The 20,689-nt window shown below is 34.6% G+C and overlaps 1 pseudogene; it reads left to right on the forward strand.

The window, feature by feature from the left end:
- Positions 1-1,560: 1,560 nt before the first annotated feature.
- LOC137769146 (nuclear receptor coactivator 7 pseudogene) overlaps positions 1,561-20,689 on the forward strand; it is a 49,054-nt pseudogene continuing 29,925 nt past the window's right edge.

The following is a 20,689-nucleotide window of genomic DNA, read 5'->3' on the forward strand; positions in this document are numbered from 1 at the left end:
TCACTCAGTGATTCCATTTTTTTGGTTTCTAAGGTGCCATTCTTTTGACAGACACAAACATGTTAGTTTGTTTCCTGTGAGGATTTTCAGTGTTACTCTACTGATAGAAATAGCCAGACGGTGAAGAGTTCCTGTTAAGCCCACTCTGTGAGTCTCATGTTCATCTTTGTACTTATTTTTGTATTAAAAGGACTTACCTGCAAAATACCACCTAGTGCATCAAAGTTCAAGCTCAAATCTGGCAAATTGTAAGTTTTTCTTTAACATGAAAACCTGTGTTCCATCCCTTATAAATGCATCTCCCATGAAAATTATGTATAACATATAGCAAACTAAATTCAATGACAACTGATTACAAACAAACAATGATAAAATACTCTCAAGCTAGGTTATGAAATTAGAAGAAGCAGAATGAACCACGATGGATAACAAATAATACATGGAATAGTTGAAGCAGGGATTTGGGGCATGAATCCTGCAGGACCTTGGCTGAGTTGCTCTTTGTGTCGTAGTGGCCTGATGATAGCAAACATGCCTAATTCCCCGGGCTGTGTTAAGCATTAAATCAGTTACTATGTGTTTAGAGGAACAATAGCTGCCATTTGGAAACATACTATTAAAATTAACTACCATTACTTGATAGCTCTCAGGCTTTAAGTTTACAATTTGACCTTGCCTTTCTTAAAGGTAATGCAGTAACCCATCTGGACTACTTCTCCCTTACCGCACCCCCCAAAACAAAAACCAAAAACCTTTAGTTTTGTCAAATGCTTTTTCTTCATCTATTGAGATAATCATATGACTTTTGTTTTTCATTCTATTAGTATCTTGTTTCACATTTATTGATTTGAATCATTCTTGTATCCCAGGGATAAATCCTACTTGATGATGGTTTATGATCCTTTTAATGTGCTGTATATTTGGGTTCTCCTGTAGCTCTCTGAGCATCTTCAGAACAATTATTTCAAATTCTCTGTCAGGCAATTCATGTATCTCTATTTCTTTGAGGTCAGTTCCTTCAGTGGTACCCTGTTTCCCTGATTCTTTCTGATCCCTGCAGTCTTGAGAAGGTGTCTGCACATTTGAAGAAGCAGGCACCTCTTTTAGATTTGACGGACTGACTTCAGGCAAGGAAAGAACTTCACCTTCAGGTGGTGGCACTGGAGCACACTGTGACCGTGAGCCTAGTCGCATAGGGAGCTGGTGTAGGGCACACAGTAGCTCTGGGATGGTGGGGCTGTATCTCTTTGGCTCAGATCACTGGACTCTGCAGCATCAAAACCTGTGTAGTCTTTGGTGAGGGCTGTGCGTGTTCAGCAGTAGCTACAAGTGTTGCTTGTTGGGGTTCTCAGCAGTGCCTCCAGGTCCAGTGGCAGGTAGTGGTGGTAGCTGGAGTGATGCGCACACACTGGCCTGGGGCAGGTTGCAAATACACACGTTTTGGCGGGGGGCCAGGGCCAGCAGCAAAACCAGGGCCAATTGCAGCCACTCTGGCAACTGCAGGGGTTCTGGGGTCAGCATGCACTCCTGTGGCTGCAGGGTCTTGCCACGGACGTGAGCATGGCAGTGAAGGCTGCTGAGGGAAGTTGGGCCAGTGGGATGCAGGTACACAGTCAAGAGGGTCTGGTTGCAAGCAAGGCCAGCAGAGCAGGCCAGCTACAGGAGACAGGTCTAGAGCTGGGTTCACAAGCAGCTGTGGGGACCTTAGCTTTCAGCACTCAGCTGTACTCTTGCCACTGCAGGGTCTTCCTATGGGTGAGTTCATGGGAGTGGAGGCTAGTGAAGTGACTTGGGCTAGAGGTGTACAGGTGCAGAGCTGGTGGACATAGCTGTAGGTGAGCCTGATGGTGCAGGCCAATGGGAGGCTATAGGGCCTGATCTGAGTGTGCATTTCATGGTCACCGGATCTCACCACCGGCATGCACATAGGGACGCAGTCACAGGCATCAGAACTGCCGTGTGAAGGTGCACAGGGTCTAGCCCCCAAGGCTCACACAGCAGTAGGGGTCAGCCACCCAGGTCTAGGCTGTCTTGCACTCATGCAGCCGCAAAGGCAGGGGCTGGATGCCTGTGCAAATCCTGGCTCTGGCAGGGTAGGAAGGAGAAAGAGCAGGGAGGGACTCAGGTGGCTGGCGTCTGCAAACTGAGTATCTGTGAGGCAAAAAATGGTCAGCTCTGTAGGGGGTCTATGGTAGCTGTGCTGGCCATTGGTTTCTTCAGTAGTGAAAGCTTCTGGGGCCCTCTGCGGAGCAGGTCGCTGGGAACCATGGTCATTCCCACCGTGTGGCTAATACCCGTAGCCCCTGTTCTTCTTCCTTGTTCCTGGCCATCTAGATACTCTCAGCTTTGCCAGTCTCTGGATGGGGTGAAACCAAAGCAAGGTCCTTCATGTTGTGCCCCAAATGGCTGAGGAAGCTGGTCACTCACTCCCTTCTCCCTTTCCCAGAGAGGGAAGTCTTTCTAGGTGAGGTTTTCCCTCTTAGTGCTGAGCAGTGCCTGCCTCTGTGGTGGGATGATGCAGGCAGAAGAAAACCATTCTTTCTTCCCTTTTTGTGTGGTTCTTCGCAGGTTTTTTTGTTCTACTGTGTTTCCTGAAGTTTCATACATGTGCTCCTGAGCAATCTAAGTTCTGCTTTTTTTTGTGGATAGCTATCTAGTTGTTGATCTTCAGGGGGCATGGAGACTGAGGTCTCCTACTCTGCCGGTTTGGTAATGTCGCTCCTCCAGATTTTATTTTTAAATACTAGTATTATTGGAAAAAGCATATCTATGATTACCGAATGTTATTATCATTCAGTATGGTATGCTCTCATACCATTCTGGAGCAGAGATATACTTTCTACGTACAAAAAGAAATGCTGAATGCATTATGACATTCTTATGGAATTTATAAAAAATTGAAAGGTAATCTAAAAACACTAAATTTTCGGAAAATTGGAAAGCAAGTAGGTCAAAGTTTTTAAATGCTAAAAACAATAATTACGTGAAAAAATCGATGAAAATACCTTTTAACGATTAGGAAAATATTACAGGGAGAAGTCTAGTTTTATCTTAAAGAATGGAAAGAGTACATTTTTGCTGTAAGTAACTGAAAATCCAACTCAAATCCACAAACAATATAAGAAATAAAATGTTTAAAGATTGCTGTGGGCACAGGTGAGCATTGAAAGAGTTTTTGAACACTGTCTTTAAGTCCAGTTACTTTGCATTTCTCTGTCCTGTCTTCATCAGAACTGGCTTAATCCTAAGGCTGGTTTCACTCAAGGTCCCAATATGGGTGCAAGGATTTTTCATGGTCAGCTACAGCAGGAAGAAGGCATATCTTTGTTGCAATACTCCCAGCAAAATGAAGGGCTTAGAAATGACTGTTAAGTTTCTGACTTAGGCAACGTGTACGGCAAAGCGTACGGCAGCACTGTTTTGCCAAACAAAGGAACTTGCGTGATGGAAAAATTGGTCAATGGCAGGCAATTCTCCATGGGTCTCACATTTTTGCACATCTTGAGAGCAAGGCCCTGCCTGCCTTTTCTTCCAAACTATCTTGTCAAAAATGTTTATGTAGTGAACAGCCTTGAAAAACAAAATGAATGTCTCTCTCCAGAGCAAAGAGGAGGTTATCCTCAACACTTCTCTCTCTCACACCCCAGTTCCAATCCACCAGAAAATGTTAGCTCTGCCTTAAAAACATATCCAGAATCTAATGCCTTCTCCATATTTCTATGGTTGATACCAGGCTCCAGTGGAGTCCTTAAAGGGGCTATCTAGCCCAGCAAGAGCCAAACCCTCCCATCCTCATTACTTCTCTGACCTGACTCCTTACTACCCTCCTCTCCATTCAATCTTCTCCAGCCACACTGCATCCCATGCTGATCCTAAAGTGGATCTGCATGCCTGGCATACTTCATCCTTTCAGCCAATGCACTGACTGTTTTTTCTTCCTGTAAGTGTTCTTCCTCCTGTTATCCCATGGCTAACTTCTTCACCTTTTTAAAGTATTTGTTCATATATTACTTTTTCAACTCCTGACTATCTTATTTACATTTAAAACCTCTCTTCACTCCCATCCCAGCCCTTATCTTTTCAACCCTTTTTTTTCTTATTTCCACATTACTCATCACCTTCTAATATGCTATATAATGTGCTATATAGAGTCTTTATTCCTTTGCTGTAATTTGAAGTCAACACGACATATTTTTATCTATGTTTTCAGTGATGTTTCCAAGCACCCAGAACAGTGCTACACACATAATCCCTGCTCAACAAATAATAGTTTAATAATGATAAATGTCTCTCCTCAAAGTTTCTGTGGAAGAAGACAAAACATATACTTGTGTGCATACATAATTCATAGTCATAATTGTGTTGTTCCTATGCTTTTCTTAATAGAAGCAATTTTAACAATGTTCCAAAGTGTTCCAACCAGGATAAAACCCTTCCTGGTATGATGTAAGTTTTGAATATACTGTTGGTCATGACTTAGGCATATTTAGGTTCTCAGACAGAAATTAACCTTTGTACTAAAAACTGTGTTGGGACTGATTAGCAATGCTTTCTTACTGAAAACAGAAAATATGGGCCCCCACTGGAATTTACAGTAAATGTGTCTTCACTGTTTGCTGTGCATTTTCTTGTTTCTTTTAGAAAAATATTTTGCAAGTTTCAGGTTACAGCTTTCTATTTTTGTCTTAAACAACTTTGTCTCAATTTTGATGATGTGATTATATCATAATGCTCTATTTGCTTTAACTACAAAACTTTTGGCACAAGTTTGGGCAATTGCAAAAAGTGTAATTATTTACATTGGAAGAAAGCACAAAAGTGACTTAACTAAGGCAGTAAACATTAGGGAAAATATAGAAACCTGATGAGTTCTTCATTGTCCTATTCTGTTCTGCTAACAGATGAACCAAACAAATAGCAGTGTAGATATAAAATTTAAAGTTATTATCTTACAAAGTAAAAGTTAAATTAATGAACTTTAGGACAAATGTATGATATACCATACATACTGTTCATGCCTTAATCAAAAAACCTTAGATCTAGAAGTCAAAAAAATGTAAGCACATTCTTAAAAAAAAAAAAAAAAAAGAACAACTGTTAACTTTAAAAAACAATATAAAGGATGAAATAATTATAAAGTATAGTTTTTTGTTGGTTGGTTGGTTTTTGTTTTTAGTTTGGTAACAATGTGCAATCCTACCAGACATATGTGAGATTTCCTGGCTCAAAGTTAATCCTCAATGAATATCAGCTCCTTTCATTAACTTGCTTCTATGCAATCTTGCCAACACTTGGTATTAAAATAAAAAAATTCCAATGTGAAAAGGAAAATGAGGTATTTTATTATTGTTTTAATATGCATTTTTTTGTGATTAAGCCCTTTTTCCATAGGTTTATTGGCCATTAGAACGTCTTATGTTCCTTGCATGGGTCTCCCTTTTACTTTTCTAATAGAGTATTTATCTTTTGCTTATTGATTCTTAAAACTTTTATAGGATAAGAATATAAAGCCTTTGATTTACATATATGGCAAACATTTGACATTTGTTTATGATATCTTTTTTTTTCACTTCAGGTTAATTAAATTTTTATATAGCCAAATCCATCAACCTTTCCTTTGCTGGAATACTTAGTAAGACCTTCCCCAGCTTGAGACCAGACACATACTTTCCTATACTTTTTAAAAGCTATTTTCTGGCTTCATTTGTTATATTTATTCTATCTGAAATTTATTTTATAATAAGGTACAAGGCAAAAATAATTTGTTTTTTTCTAAATAGATAACCAATCTGCATCAGTTTAATGACACAATTTTTATCTTGTAGAGCTAAAGCTAAGCTACAATTGTCATCATTTGGACTTCTTATTGCAAAAAACACAATTCTTAATTCTTAAATGTCTAAAATAAAGACGTGTGCAATAAAAATTTATTTTAGTGCTTAATTATTCAATGCCTTTATTTAAGTTCTGGGTGAAGAAATCCAAACTGAAAATGTGTACATTAAATGCATTCCATGAATGTATTAATGTTAGAATATTACTATTCTAGAAATTGATAATATAAATGATACTTTATAAAAATAATCTTCTAGAAAACAAAATAAAATTAAATGGGGGAAATAATAGATAGATCAATGGAACATAACATAGAGCCCAAAAATAGACCCACACAATATATAGTCAGCTGATCTTTGACAAAGGGGCAAAGACTATTCAATGGAGAAAGGATAGTTTTTTAAACAAATGGCGCTGGAACAACTGAACATCCTTTTGTAAAAAAAAAGAATTTATAAATAAATATTACTAAGTTAAAAAAGCCAATTTGAAAAGGCTACATACTGTATGATTCTAACTATATGACATTCTGGAAAAGGCAAAACTACAAAAATAGTAAAAGGGTCAGTAGTTGCCAGGAGTTGGTTGGGGTGAAGGTGGGGGATGAATAGGCAGAGTACAGGGCTGTGAAAATACTCTGTATGATACCATAATGATGGATACCTGTCTTTATAGATTTGTCCAAACCTACAGAAAGTGCAATACCAAGAGTGAACCCTAATGTAAACTGTGGTCTTGGGTGATTATGATTTTGTCAATACAGATTCATCAACTGCAACAAATATACCACTCTGGTGGGGGATGTTGATAATGGGAGAAGCTACACATGTGTAGGGGCAGTGGGTAAATGGGAGCTCTCTGTCCCTTCCTCTCAATTTTGATGTGAACCAAAAACTGCTCTAAAAAATAAGTCTTTATATATAAGGGGAAAAAATAATTCTAGACATAGACGTCACACTTTTCACAAAAATTAACTCAAAATGGATCATAGACCAAAATATAAAAGGCAGAACTATAAAACTCTTAGAAAATAACATCAGAGAAAACCAGATGACCTTGGCTTTGGCAGTTAATTTTTAGAGACAACACCAAAGAGACAATCCTTGAAAGAAACAAATGATAATTTGGACTTCATTAAAATCAAAAACTTCTGCTCTGCAAGGATACTGTCAAGAAAATGAGAAGACAAGCCAAAGACTGGGAAAAAAAAAAATGGTTTCAAAAGACATATCTAATAAAGGACTGTTATCCAAAATATACAAAGTACTCTTAAAACTCAAAGTGAAAAATGCAATTAAAAAATGGGAAAAAAATCTGAACAGATACCTCATCAAAGGCAAATAAGCATATGAAAAGATGTTCAGCATCATATGGCATTCGGGAATTAAAAATCAAAATAACAATGAGCTGCCACTACACACTTTTTAGAATAACCACAATCTAAAACACCGACAACACCAAATGCTAATGAGGATCTGGGCAACAGGAACTCTCATTCATTGTTGGGAGTACAAAATGTCACAACCAGTTTCGAAGATAGTTTTTTACAAAACTAAAAATATTCTTACTATACTGTGCAGCAGTTGTGCTCCTTGGTATTTACCCAAATAAGCTGAAAACGTACGTCCATACAAAAACCTGTGCATGAATGTTTATAACAGCTTTATTTATAATTGCCAAAACTTGGAAGCAACCAAGATGTCCTTCAGTAGTGAATGAATGAATAAACTGTGGTGCATCCAGACAATGGAATGCTATTCAGCTCTAAAAATAAAGCTTAACATTTGTACTCAATCACTATATAAATGTGTTGAATTGAGTGTTACTTGTAAGTGCTAACAGAAATTTAACCTCTCTGTGAAATGTATACTCATTTGTATGTATATTATACCTTGTTTTGATCAAAATGTGATTCTCATAAAGGAAAAAAGGAATATTAGATGATATCTAGAGAAAATAGAAAATAGTAAAGACAATTTGACGGAGCTTCATAAAGATAACCGGAGAAATAAGGTTATTTCCATACACTCCTTACCTCTACTTTGACCCCTTTGTTTATTTGGGGGCTCAATTAGATGAAAACACCTTCAACATCTTTATATTTTCTATTAAGAAAATTATAATAAAGGAAAATCCTGAATAGTTTCAGATGTTAAATCAGCAGAATAAGAAGGAGAGGGAAATCTATTTTATCAAGGCTTAATAGTGTGATAAAATCATTATTACATTTAGTAGGATGGAGAAAGAGAGGTCACAAGGGAAACAGATAGGTAAATCCAGTTAGTCTCATAGAAATAGGGTGGGTCTTAAAGTAAGTTGAACCTGCTCAACTGAGGGAAGTTCACTTTTATCAGTACCAGTCTGGTACAAGAAAAATTGGCTTAATAGAAAGGTAACAACACCAAAAAGAGCTTAATGCTGTCTGATGGCAATACAGAGAAAAATCCTCCACATGGCTAAATATTAGCATGAAGAAAAATGAAAAGTAAAGTTATTACCAACAGCAATTTAGAGTAAGCCATTATTTATGTAAATTTTATAACTAAGTGAAAGAATGCCATGGAATTCTCCTTTTGAAAAAGTTGAAAAGTACAACTTACATCAAAATGTCCTTAATATGTTTACTTTTTCTTTGAAACTAAACCCTACTCATAGTCATATTCAGAGGCTATTGGCAGGTCTGGAATGAAGCATTTTTAGAAAGTTTAGGAAATTAAGAATTAAACTCATGATTCCCATTATATCCCGATTACATCTTCATGAACATTGAGGTTTCTTAAATTTTGTATGTTCATGAATATATTAAATCTGCATTTATATACTTTATTAAAATGTCTAATACACACATACACATTTTGCTAAAGTCCAATTAAAGCTGTAGAGTAGAATTTTATCTCTGAAGTGCAGTCACTCTGCCTGAAGTCCAACAGCACCCAACCCATTACTTATCACAGCATAAATACCTGTTAATGATCACAATTATAAAGATACAAAGAGACTGTGATCACAATTATAAAGATACAAAGAGACTGCACTCTAAAACAGGGTTAAAACTCTTTTTGGTGACAGTGACCCAAACTATAGGAATGATATCAGGGAATAAATCATATTAAATAGATGAACACAAATAATTCAACTGTGCTCAGTTTCTGGAGAGGTTTATTGGTACCTGTGGAATATATAGGCATAGTTGTTTTTTTTCCAAATGAGTAACTAATGAAGTTGATTTATATAACGTGTTTAGAACACATAGAAGTGAAATGATTGATAATTTGGTTTTATTAACGTCTATCTAGGGATCAAAAATGAAATGAAATACTCCAAGAACAAGTTTAACATTTTAGTTGTAACTAGTATATTGATGTAACTAGAACATTGAAGAAAATTGGAGTGAAAATGCATAATATCTACAATCAAAGAGAATAATCTTAAAATATACCAAAGGGAGACAAAGCAGCTTACTTATAAATTAGGAACATTAAAATCTCAGATTTCTTTTTCTTGTAAAAATCAATGGCAGAAGAGACTAGAATAAATTCGAAGTGATCAGGAAAACAATTTTGAGCCTAAAGTTTTTAAATGGAGAAGTAATTATGTGAGAAAACATGCAAGACAGACTATTCTCTCCCTATTTCAAATATGTTGACATACTGGTTATAATTTAACTGCAAAATGATAGAATACTTAGAACGCCCCCCCAAAAAATTAAGGGTAAATTTCTAGGGTCTAGAAACAAAGTATTGGAAGACATTCTCTATGGGTTTCTCACATTAGGGCAGGTCTTGTGAGAGAGACACTGTCATTTTGTTCCTATCTTTTGAAGGAATCTATGTGGCAAACAGACTTGGAATTTAGAGATGATGTTTCTCTCTGCAGCAAAATGCAGATTTGGTTACAGATTGGAAAATAAAGATAGTGCCTTTTGAGAAAAAGTCAGACATAAAAGATCCAGGATCCTTAAACTCATGGTCCCTCTCCTAAATATATCCACTGAGTGTTCAAGTTTCACCTGGCCCTCTGCATTTTCCTGTTGGATTTGAAGCTTGGTAAACCAGCACAAGAAAATACTAATACTCTGTTTACTGCTATTGTTGTGAACAATAAGCTATCCTTCACCTCTCATCTAGGAGTCTCATGTCTTCTGCTAGCATCTGCGAAACTGTGGCAGGCTGACTTGATAGCTTGAAAGTAGGATAAAATCTCTAATCTTTCACAGTTCTTGACAGAAGGAAGTAATGATCTAAGCAATCATTGTGTGAATTAGTGCTCTAGATGCCCAGAGAAATACTGTATTCAGATAAAGGCTTTAGAAGCTAGAGATTGGAGTTGCAACTTCTTCAAAAAGTCTAGAGATCAACTGAATTCACACAGCTACATAAACAAAGAAAAACTGTAATCTGTATTCTTACTTAGGAAAGCTTGGCTCTGTATGGAGCTGTGAATAGGAAAAATGCCTCCACTAAATAATAGAAACACCATGTCTACATCATGCATGGATATATGGACAGATTTTCCATAGCTCATGTGGTGCTGGAATCTAGGAGGTGAGATAATATTACAAAAATAAGTAAAATCCCTTGGGCAGAAACAAGGGCAAAATCACAGTCTAAAGATACTTCCTCATTTTAGGAATATGTTGGAATCCCATAAAATATAGTCTCCCACTGAGTATGAGTTCAACAACAAAGATGTAAAACTATATAAAGAAGCAATTCATCAAAAGATAGAGATAGTAGATTAACCAAATAAGAGTATCACAACCCCAAGTCTAAGAGATAATACAGTAATCTGAAAGATAATACATAATGAATATGTTTAAAGGATTACAAATATAAAAGAAAAAAAACAAAAAACAAAGTGAAAGAATAGGAACCCAAACCCAAAATCATACACACACATGCCGAATTAAAAAGGAGTTATATAAAAATATATATATATAATAAAATATAAAAGGAAATTCCAAACAGAAAATGAATTATTGATATAAAACACATATGGATTTATTAGAATATTGGATACAGTAGATGAGAACATTGGTAAACAAAGAAATCTAAAGAAATTTTACAAAATGCAATATATAGAAAAATTCAGAGTTTAAAAACAGGGTAGAAAGAAAAGGCCCAAAACTATATATATCCAATACCTCATTGGTTTATTCAGTAATTTATTTGAATATTCATACATGTAAGTACGTGCTTGAGTATAATTCATTTATAGTTCTTACAAAATTCATTAGAGTTTGAAGAAATATTATTTCCTTGAACATGCACAAATATGAGAGGTAAAGATAATATAGCTTAGAGATTTTTGAGACATTTGTACTTTAAAGATAAAGTAAAATCCTCTAAGTTAGATACTTTTAAAAAAATACTATGGTCAATCTTATTTGGTGTTTGAGTTCTAAACCATCAAATTAAGAAGATGATTTCATGTTGTCCTTTTAGGTGAATATCATGTGGTTTGCTTTGCATGCGCACAGGAGGCCATGTGATTAGAAGTAACCTAGCAGAATCAGACACATTGCTAGAGCTGAGAGAAAATAGTCCATGGTCAAATCCAATGGGCAAAGCTTAGGATTTGGGAAAACACTTCAGAAAGCGGGCACAGGGAACCTGCTTCAACGTAATAAAGGCCATATATGACAAACCCACAGGTAACATAATACACAATGGTGAAAACATGAAAGTATTCCCTCTAAGGTGAGGAATATGACAAGGATGCTCACTCTTGCCACTTTTACTCAACATACTTTCGGGAAGCCCTAGCACAGCAATCAGAGAAGGAAAACAAATAAAAGGAAACCAAATCGGAAAGGAAGAAGTAAAACTGTCACTGTTTGCAGATAACATGATACTATGCATAGAAAATCCTAAATATGCCACCAGAAAACTACTAGAGCTCATCAATGAATTAAGTAAAGTTGCAGTATACAAAATTAATATACAGAAATCTATTACAGTCCTATACCCTAACAACAAATTATCAGAAAGAGAAATTAAGGAAACAATCTTATTTACCATTGCATCAAAAAGAATAAAATACCTAGGAATAAACCTAACTAAAGAGACAAATGAGGGACTTCCCTGGTGGCACAGTGGTTAAGAATCCACCTGCCAATGCAGAGGACACAGGTTCGAGCCCTGGTCCAGGAAGATCCCTCATGCTGTGGAGCAACTAAGCCCGTGCACCACAACTACTGAGCCTGAGCTCTAGAGCCTGCGAGCCACAACTACTGAGCCCACGTGCCACAGCTACTGAAGCCCACGTGCCTAGAGCCCGTGCTCCAAAACAAGAGAAGCCACCACAATGAGAAGCCCACGCACCGCAATGAAGAGTAGCCCCCACTCGCCACAACTAGAGAAAGTGTGTGCACAGCAACGAAGACCCAATGCAGACAAAAATAAATAAATAAATGTATTTATTTTTTTTAAAAAAGAGGCAAAAGACCTGTACTTGGAAAACTTTAAGATGCTGATGAAAGAAATTGGAGATGACACAAACAGATGGAAAGATATATCATGTTCTTGGATTGGAAGAATCAGTATTGTTAAAATGACCATACTACTGAAAGCAGTCTATACATTTAATGCAATCCCTATCAAATTATCAACAGCATTTTTCACAGAACTAGAACGAATAATTTTTAAATTTGTTTAGAAACACAAAAGACCCCAAATAGCCAAAACAATCTTGTTAAAGAAGAACAGAACTGGAAGAAGCACACACCCTGACTTCAGACTATACTACAAAGCTACAGTAATCAAAACAGTATGATACTGGCACAAAGGCAGACACATAGATCAATGGAACAGGATAGAAAGCCCAGAAATTAACCCACTCATTTATGGTTAATTAATCTATGACAAAGGAGACAAAAAATATATACTGGAGAAAAGTGGGGCTGGGAAAACTTGGACAGCTACATGTAAAAGAATAAAATTAGAACATTCTCTGACACCATATACAAAAATAAACTCAAAATGGATTAAAGACCTATATGCAACCCTGGATTCTATAAAACTCCTAGAGGAAAACATAGGCAGAACACTATTTGACATAAATCGCAGCAACATTTCTTTGGATCTGTCTCCTAGAAAAATGGAAACAAAAGCAAAATAAACAAATGGGACCTAATTAAGTCGAAAAGCTTATGAATAGCAAAGGAAACCATTAACAAAATGAAAAGACAACCTACAGAATGGGAGAAAATATTTGCAAATGATGCAACAGATAAGGGATTAATTTCCAAAATATACAAATAACTCATACAGCCCAATATCAAAAAAACCCACAAACAACCCAAACAAAAAATGAGCAAAAGACACATTTCTCCAGAGAAGACATACAGATAGCCAACAGGCACAGGAAAGATGCTCAACATAGCTAATTATTAGAGAAATGCAAATCAAAAACTACAATGAGGTATCACCTCACACCTGTCAGAATGGACATCAAAAAGTCTATAAATAATAAATGCTGGAAACGGTGTGAAGAAAAAGAAACCCTCCTATACCATTGGTGGGAATGTAAATTGGTGCAGCCACTATAGAGAACAGTATGGAGGTTCCTTAAAAAAACAAAAATAGAGTTACTATATGATCCAGCAATACCATTCCTGGGCATATATCCAGAAAAGAATAAGGCTCCAATTTGAAAAGATACCATGCACCCAAATGTTCATAGCAGCACTATTCACAATAGCCAAAACATGGAAACAACCTAAGTGTCCATCAAACAGATGAATGGATAAAGAAGATGTGATATATATATATATAGATATATATAGATATAGATATATATCTATATATATCTATATATATATATATCTATATCTCGCACACCAACTGCTGGGTGTGAACTTGTGCTCCTGGAGCTGTGGGAGTGGCCTGTGTTCCCAGCGGGGACACAGCCCATCCACAAGGAGTGAAGCCAGACAGATGGACTTGCAAACGCTGCTCCTCCATCCATGCTCTGATGGCTCACGCTCAGGGTGTGTGTCTGCAGTGACACATCAGACCACCATATAAACATATACCCAATGGAATATTACTCAGCCATCAAAAAGAATGAAATACTGTCTTTTGCATCAATATGGGAGACCCTAGAGATTATCATACTAAGTGAAGTCAGACAGAGAAAGGCAAATATCATATGATATTACTTACATGTAGAATCTAAAAAATAGTACAAATGAACTTATTTACAAAACAGAAACAGACTCACAGACATAGAAAACAAACTTATGGTTACCTAAGGGAAAAGGGGGTGGAGAGGATAAATTAGGAGTTTGGAATTAGCAGATACACACTACTCTGTATAAAATAGATAAACAACAATGTCCTACTGTATAGCACAGGGAACTATAGTCAATATTTTGAAATAACCTATAATGGAAAAGAATCTGAAAAGAATATATACATATATACATACATATATATATATATATCTATATCTGAATCACTGTGCTGTCTACCAGAAACTAACACAACACTGTAAGTCCACTATACTTCAATAAAATAAAATTAGGAAGAAAAAAAAAAGAAATGGCAAAGCAAACAGTCTATTCATAGTGGAGACCATTGAGAGTAGGACATATAGTTGAGGGAAAAGGAGGGTCACCAAGGTGATTCATGACTGACTGTGAAGTGAAATCCCACTCCAGGAGGTGTTTCCACATAGTACCTTGCAACTTATTTCCTAGTGTTTTGATGAATATTGCCATCAGGCAGGCTATATAGTTTTCAATGATTGCATAGCGCCTTACATATATGTGTGTGTGTGTGTGTGTGTATGTATGTGTATAAAATAAATAAAATTAGCAGTGATTATTGACTATGTGTTTTCTAATGGATAGTGTTCAATAAAATGTTTATGTAATTTAAATCATAGCTGCTTTTTTTTTCATTATATGAGTTTCAGGTGTATAGCATTATAATTTGACATTTGATTGAAATACAAAGTCATCACCACCAGAAGTCTAGTTGCCATCCAACACCATAGAGTTGACCCCCTCCAAAACATAGTTTCTTTTAACTGTAGTAATAATAGAATGAATTACAAATATTAGATAGGAAGGAATGCAAGTAACAAAAGTTTTATATATATAACAAAGAATAAAAAATAAATAAGTGAACAATAAAATGATTTCAATATAGAGAAATATAAATGTATTTATGTATATAACCAACATAATTTACATTAAATTATACTGTTTGAGACTTTGAGACTATTCTATGATTCTGATCATACGGAGTATGAAAAAAGAAAGGCAATAAAATGAGGAAATAGAAAAAAACATATTTTATTTGCCTTTTAGAAAGGTTGATAAATAGGTCCATAAATTTTCTTGATTTTTGGCTCATTAAAGGAAAACAACACATTAAATATGGTTTCCAGTTTCCAGAAAATAATTGCAATACATGTACATTTGGTTTCAAGTTTTATGTCTTCCTACTGAACTAGTCATACTCTAATCAGTCTACCATAGCTGTGCATCTTTCCTTCCAGTCTATGACAGCAGTAATTCAAGACAACATCTACTTCCAGCAGAATGTTAAATTTGATTGGGCCTTAAGGAACATATATTTCAATCTTAGCAGTTTACATATGAAAGGACTGAGTATCTGAGAGTTCGAATTATTTTCCAAGGTCATATATCTAGTTAGAAACTGAATTGGTTACCTTCAAAAATCACTGGAGTTGAAACAGAGTTCTTTATGCACCGCCTGAGGAAATGTAATATTTATAGCAGTGAGGAGAAAATTAGAATATTCTTATCCCACCATGTGCTTTAAAATTGCATCTCCTTTTACTTTTTTACAAATCTTTAAAATATTTTACAATATGGTTTACAAATTGACATTGGGTAAAAAGAAACATTTAAGATGCTCTGTTAATTCCCTATGGAAAGGACAATCATTATTTCACAGTAGTGCTAAAAATTAGAGATTCCATAAGACAAATGGGCACTAGAGACTTTTCTACTATTTCTACTGAAATCATAGGATCAGGTTTAAGTATTCTTATTTAAATCAATTGTTATCTCTTTTTGGGGGGGTATTTTAAAATAATTTCTGGTGTTCCCCCTCTTATTTTCCAGACTCCAATACAAGCTAAATATGCCATACAGAGCCCTTATGGCATAAACACATGGGAGAGATTTTGAACTAGAAACATTTCATTGTATTGAATTGGGTTTTCTTCTCCAGAAAATTTACTTTTATTCCCTTCTAATTGGTGAAAAGTCACTAAGTTCATAAGTTGATAAAGAATGCCCTAAAGTCACAAATATGATGTCAAATATCCAGATAAAAGTGAAAAAATTAAAATGGATTTGCATATATGGTTGCAGACCTAGCTTGATACAAAGACTGGCCAGCTCTGAAATGATGCTCAAAGCTAGTCTATCAGCATAAGATCCAGAAATATTGCTTTCTTCTGTCCAGAAAGATAGATTGCTTTGATTGTTAAAAGAATGGGCTCTGGCATGACTCAAAGATAGTTATGTGTTGTAACTCAGCACTTAAATTGTAGATATTGCTGTTCACCTCAATTTTTGTAGCGATTAAATGACAGTGTACGTAACGCATATAACCACAGTCTCTAGCACCTGATAACCAACCACTATTCCACGTTTATTTCCTCTCTTTATATTCTCAAGTTCCTCTGCTAACCTCTACTCACTGAAATACTGCTACGTTTATTTGACATCTCTTCATAGAAATTCCTAATGCTCCTGGTGGAGTGAATCGTATCTTTCTCTGACTACTTTTTATATGTCGCTTGCACCTCTTTTGTAGTATTTCCCTTTCCTTGAATATTACGTTTAGTTACATCTGTGTCCCTTTCAAGAGGAATTGCTCCTGAAGTGCTGTATCTTATGCAGAATTCAGTCTTGTATACAAAATGTACTTATAATTTTTCAGTAAAAATTATTCAGAGTAAAATAATTAAATATTGCAAAATTAACCCTACTGAGATGAGTGTTATGCCACGTCTACATAATGGTATATCCAATTAGCTAGAATCAGGTTTCGTCCATTTCCTCAATACATAGCTAGAACATATGTCCTTGTGTTGACAAAACATTGTCGTCCTTGACAAAGAAGTTTATTAATTTGTGTATGTTTATATTGAATTTAGCCTTCAAGTTTGCACCTACATTATCAAAACATATTGCTCAATTTGTCTACTTTGCATAAAATTTTATTTATATCTATAGTCAGTTTTTTCAAAGCATTAAATTTAATTTCAATAGCATAGCCAGTATGTTGCTAATAAATTAAAATTCAGTTGTTGGCCAGTTCTGGGTGTAACTTTCAGTGTAACCTATATATGAAACTTCTAAGAGGCAATTATAATTCCTAAGACTCTAAGGAGCAATTTATCCTTTGAATCACATATAATAATGACTAAGACTTGTGTTTTGATACTTATAAGAAAAAGCATCCATATGCTTTTTATTAAAAAGTAAATTTTTTAAGTTTCACTTGTATCTTAACCTTTCACTTGAATCTTGTTACATCTGAAGTGACAGGAAAAAAAAGACATATTTGATTTGATTTTAATCTTAGGTCATTCATTGACAGTCAAAAAATGTAATTAACATCCAAAACTGAAAAGGAAAGAATAGAAGCTTTAGGTTTAAATCCTTAATGTCAAAATATATGGCTTACTATATAGGAAAATATGAGGAAGCATTAGGCCAGGTCCCAGTATGTATTTACTTTAATGTATAATTTAGTATTTGTTTGCTTAGATGGATGATATCTTCCTTCAATTATACCAGATTCTGTACTTCCCTAAGTGTTACATGTCATGTTACTACTCGAGTTTATGAATATAGTTTAATCATGCCTGAGGTATTTCATAAGAAAGTAAATAATGACCATTTGTGATAATTTTATTACACGGTGGAATCTTATCTCTTCAGTAGGTTAAATTTAGGTGTTTTAAAATAAAATACTCCAGATGAATAGGTCATCCTAGGTTATGAATTTTTCTTTTGCATTTTTCTTTTGAACACAAAATTTGTTTCTCTGTAATCAGGAACAGATATTTAAATTACTTTTGTGGGACCAATGAGATATGAACCAATACAGGTATCTTTAAGCATAATTAAGTAATATTTTTCATTATATAATTCTATAAAATTTAAGGTTAAATTTGGGGAGTTTTCACAGCAGCAAGAAAGAAGGAGTACAGTTTTCCTGCATATCTTATTTTTCCATATCAAAATTATATCTCCTAATAGATTGCTTTTCAAAGGACATAAATGAATCCCTTAGTGTCTGTTATATAATTAACCTTTATTTGCTCAACTTCTTGACTTTCCAAAGCTATGTTACTCCTCTATATCTCAGAAAAATCAAAAGCACAACACTGACCAGAATTATCTACAAAGGGAATAGTTTACAGTAATGAATAGACACAGTAGGGGGTATTAACAACCAGGTGCTATACTCAGAAACTTAAGACAATTTCTTAATAAAAACTTTTAAAACATTCTAAAATAAAGTTAGGGATAGAGAAAATTAACTGACATTGCATACTTGGTTGCTTTAATCTGATCAACTTTATGTTTTACACACCCTTAAGTTGTCACTTCTTTTAAATTTTTGGTTCTTTTTTTGTTCTCTGCACCATAGATGTCTCATTCTAATATTTCCCTCACTTCCAACCGATGAGTTTATTTAAATTATTTGTTATTTTAACTGAGCATTTGCAAGATATTGAACATGCATACAAACATTAATATATACATATACATAACACTTCTAATATTAAATCCTTATGTACATACATATAAAATTTCTAATTTTGTCATAGGTATATGCAAAGAATGAATTATGAGAGAGAATACTAGTAAAATGTTATTATATACCTTTAAAATGTGAAAAACACAGCTAATATTTTAAATGCATTTCTCTATGAGTATTTGAGATTAAAAGTAAATTACTTTTTTACAATGTCACACTTGTTTGAACAAACCAAATGCACACAAAATTTAGAAGCAGGAAATGCTAAGCTTGTTGATTAAAGTCTTTAAGTGTTATAAGAAACTCAAATTTAATTTCAGAGCAAGTGTTTGTACAGTTACTATATATTGACGATCATTAGGTATGGGATGTTATTTTCTAATAATTCTGCATTAGGCACCTGATTACAAATTAGATTTTTTATATAAAAGCACAAGTTATTTTTGGTACTTGATTTCTAATATATGTAATAAAAACTATAAATACATTGTTTATTTTTTATATTTGCATAGCACAGCTATGAAGTATTGCATTAAACTGTTGAACCACATTATCTTGGATGTTTAGATTACCAATAATTTTTAATTTATTTTTCTGTATTTTCCAAATGTTATAATAATTAAGCATACATGACTTTAATAATCGGAATAGAATTTTTTTCTCTAAAGAGAAAAAAAATTTAATATAAAAAGGGTTTTTTTTTTGTAAAGACTGCCCTCTCATTCAGTGTCTTGCTGGGAACCCCTGAATGGTAGTATGGGAGCTGCTTGCCCCTGCCTTCATGTTGATCACTCCAGCGTATGTTCCACTGTCACTCTTGGCCCGAGTATAGATTATGTATTTGGAGTGATTTTGTGTTGGTGTGCACAACAACCCAATTTCTAATTAGTTTAGTGAACAAGAAAATTACATATAAAGACATTCTAGACAAAATGAAGAGAACTACAAACATGCAGACTATGTAGATTATCAAGGGTGTATTGTTTTCTAACTCAAAGTTCTATTACCTTATAAATAAGAATGACATCACTGACTACATTTGTTAATATGAGGCTCAGGTTTCTTGTTATTTTCTATCTGTAAACAAAATAATAAGCCAATTTTGCATTGTGATGAAGTTTTGCTAATGTTACATATATTTGTGGAATTATTATTCTAAGTAATCTGTAACAGGAAACTTTGGGATTGCACTTGGCCACTCATCATGCAAATTTAAATGTAAATCTTGTTAGAAACAACCCAAAACAAACTTCCTCATAATTCTCTTCTCCAAAATAGAATAAATTGCCTAGTTTGTGAATCACCTAATCTGACTAAAAATTATTTAAATGTTCCGTTAGCTATTTTGAGTTTATACCATACAAAGAGTAAATTGTTTTCAATCCCTCTTATTTGTATTCTTATCCCTAGTGTTGAAGTGCATTTATTCACAGTCTTTGGATTATACTTTCTGTTTTAAGTAAAACATCTGTGTGTTACTGCCTGCCTACTACCACCCCTGCAAAAACGTGGATTCTGGCAAGCTAACAAGAACAAACCGACACACCAGATATACATAGCTGTAGGTGGCCAAGGTCTTCCATCTGTGGTGCATGCCACTTATGGTCATTCGACAAAGGTTATACAGGTTGGAATAATATGTGCAAGGCAAAATTAAATAAAATTAAAAATCTAACTTTATGATATTGAAATCTTTTCCTCCTTTTATCCTTTGATTATATTGTTAAATAAAGATAAAATAAATCTTGATAATGTGCTACAGAATCATTTTTCATACAACTTCACCAAATAAATATCATTGTTGCAACTTCTGTAACAGAATTATGATTATTTCATTTATTTAAAATAATATGGCATTCTTTAGAGGGGTTAAGATATTCCCTTCTATTTTTTTGAAACTTTCCTATCAATGTGATAAAATTTAACATGTTAACTTCTAACTATGGACTTTAAAATTTTTACCTTAGCATATTTTAACCATACAGGAATCTCCCCATATAGAGCACTGGTTCAGGCATCCCAGATTACTATCAGGATGGTTTCATTTTGCCTGGGATGACCTAAAGTCTGTCAATTAATTATAATGTTATTCCAAT

The sequence above is a fragment of the Eschrichtius robustus genome, chromosome 9, assembly GCF_028021215.1.
Source record: "Eschrichtius robustus isolate mEscRob2 chromosome 9, mEscRob2.pri, whole genome shotgun sequence".
Classification (NCBI taxonomy): Eukaryota; Metazoa; Chordata; class Mammalia; order Artiodactyla; family Eschrichtiidae; genus Eschrichtius; species Eschrichtius robustus.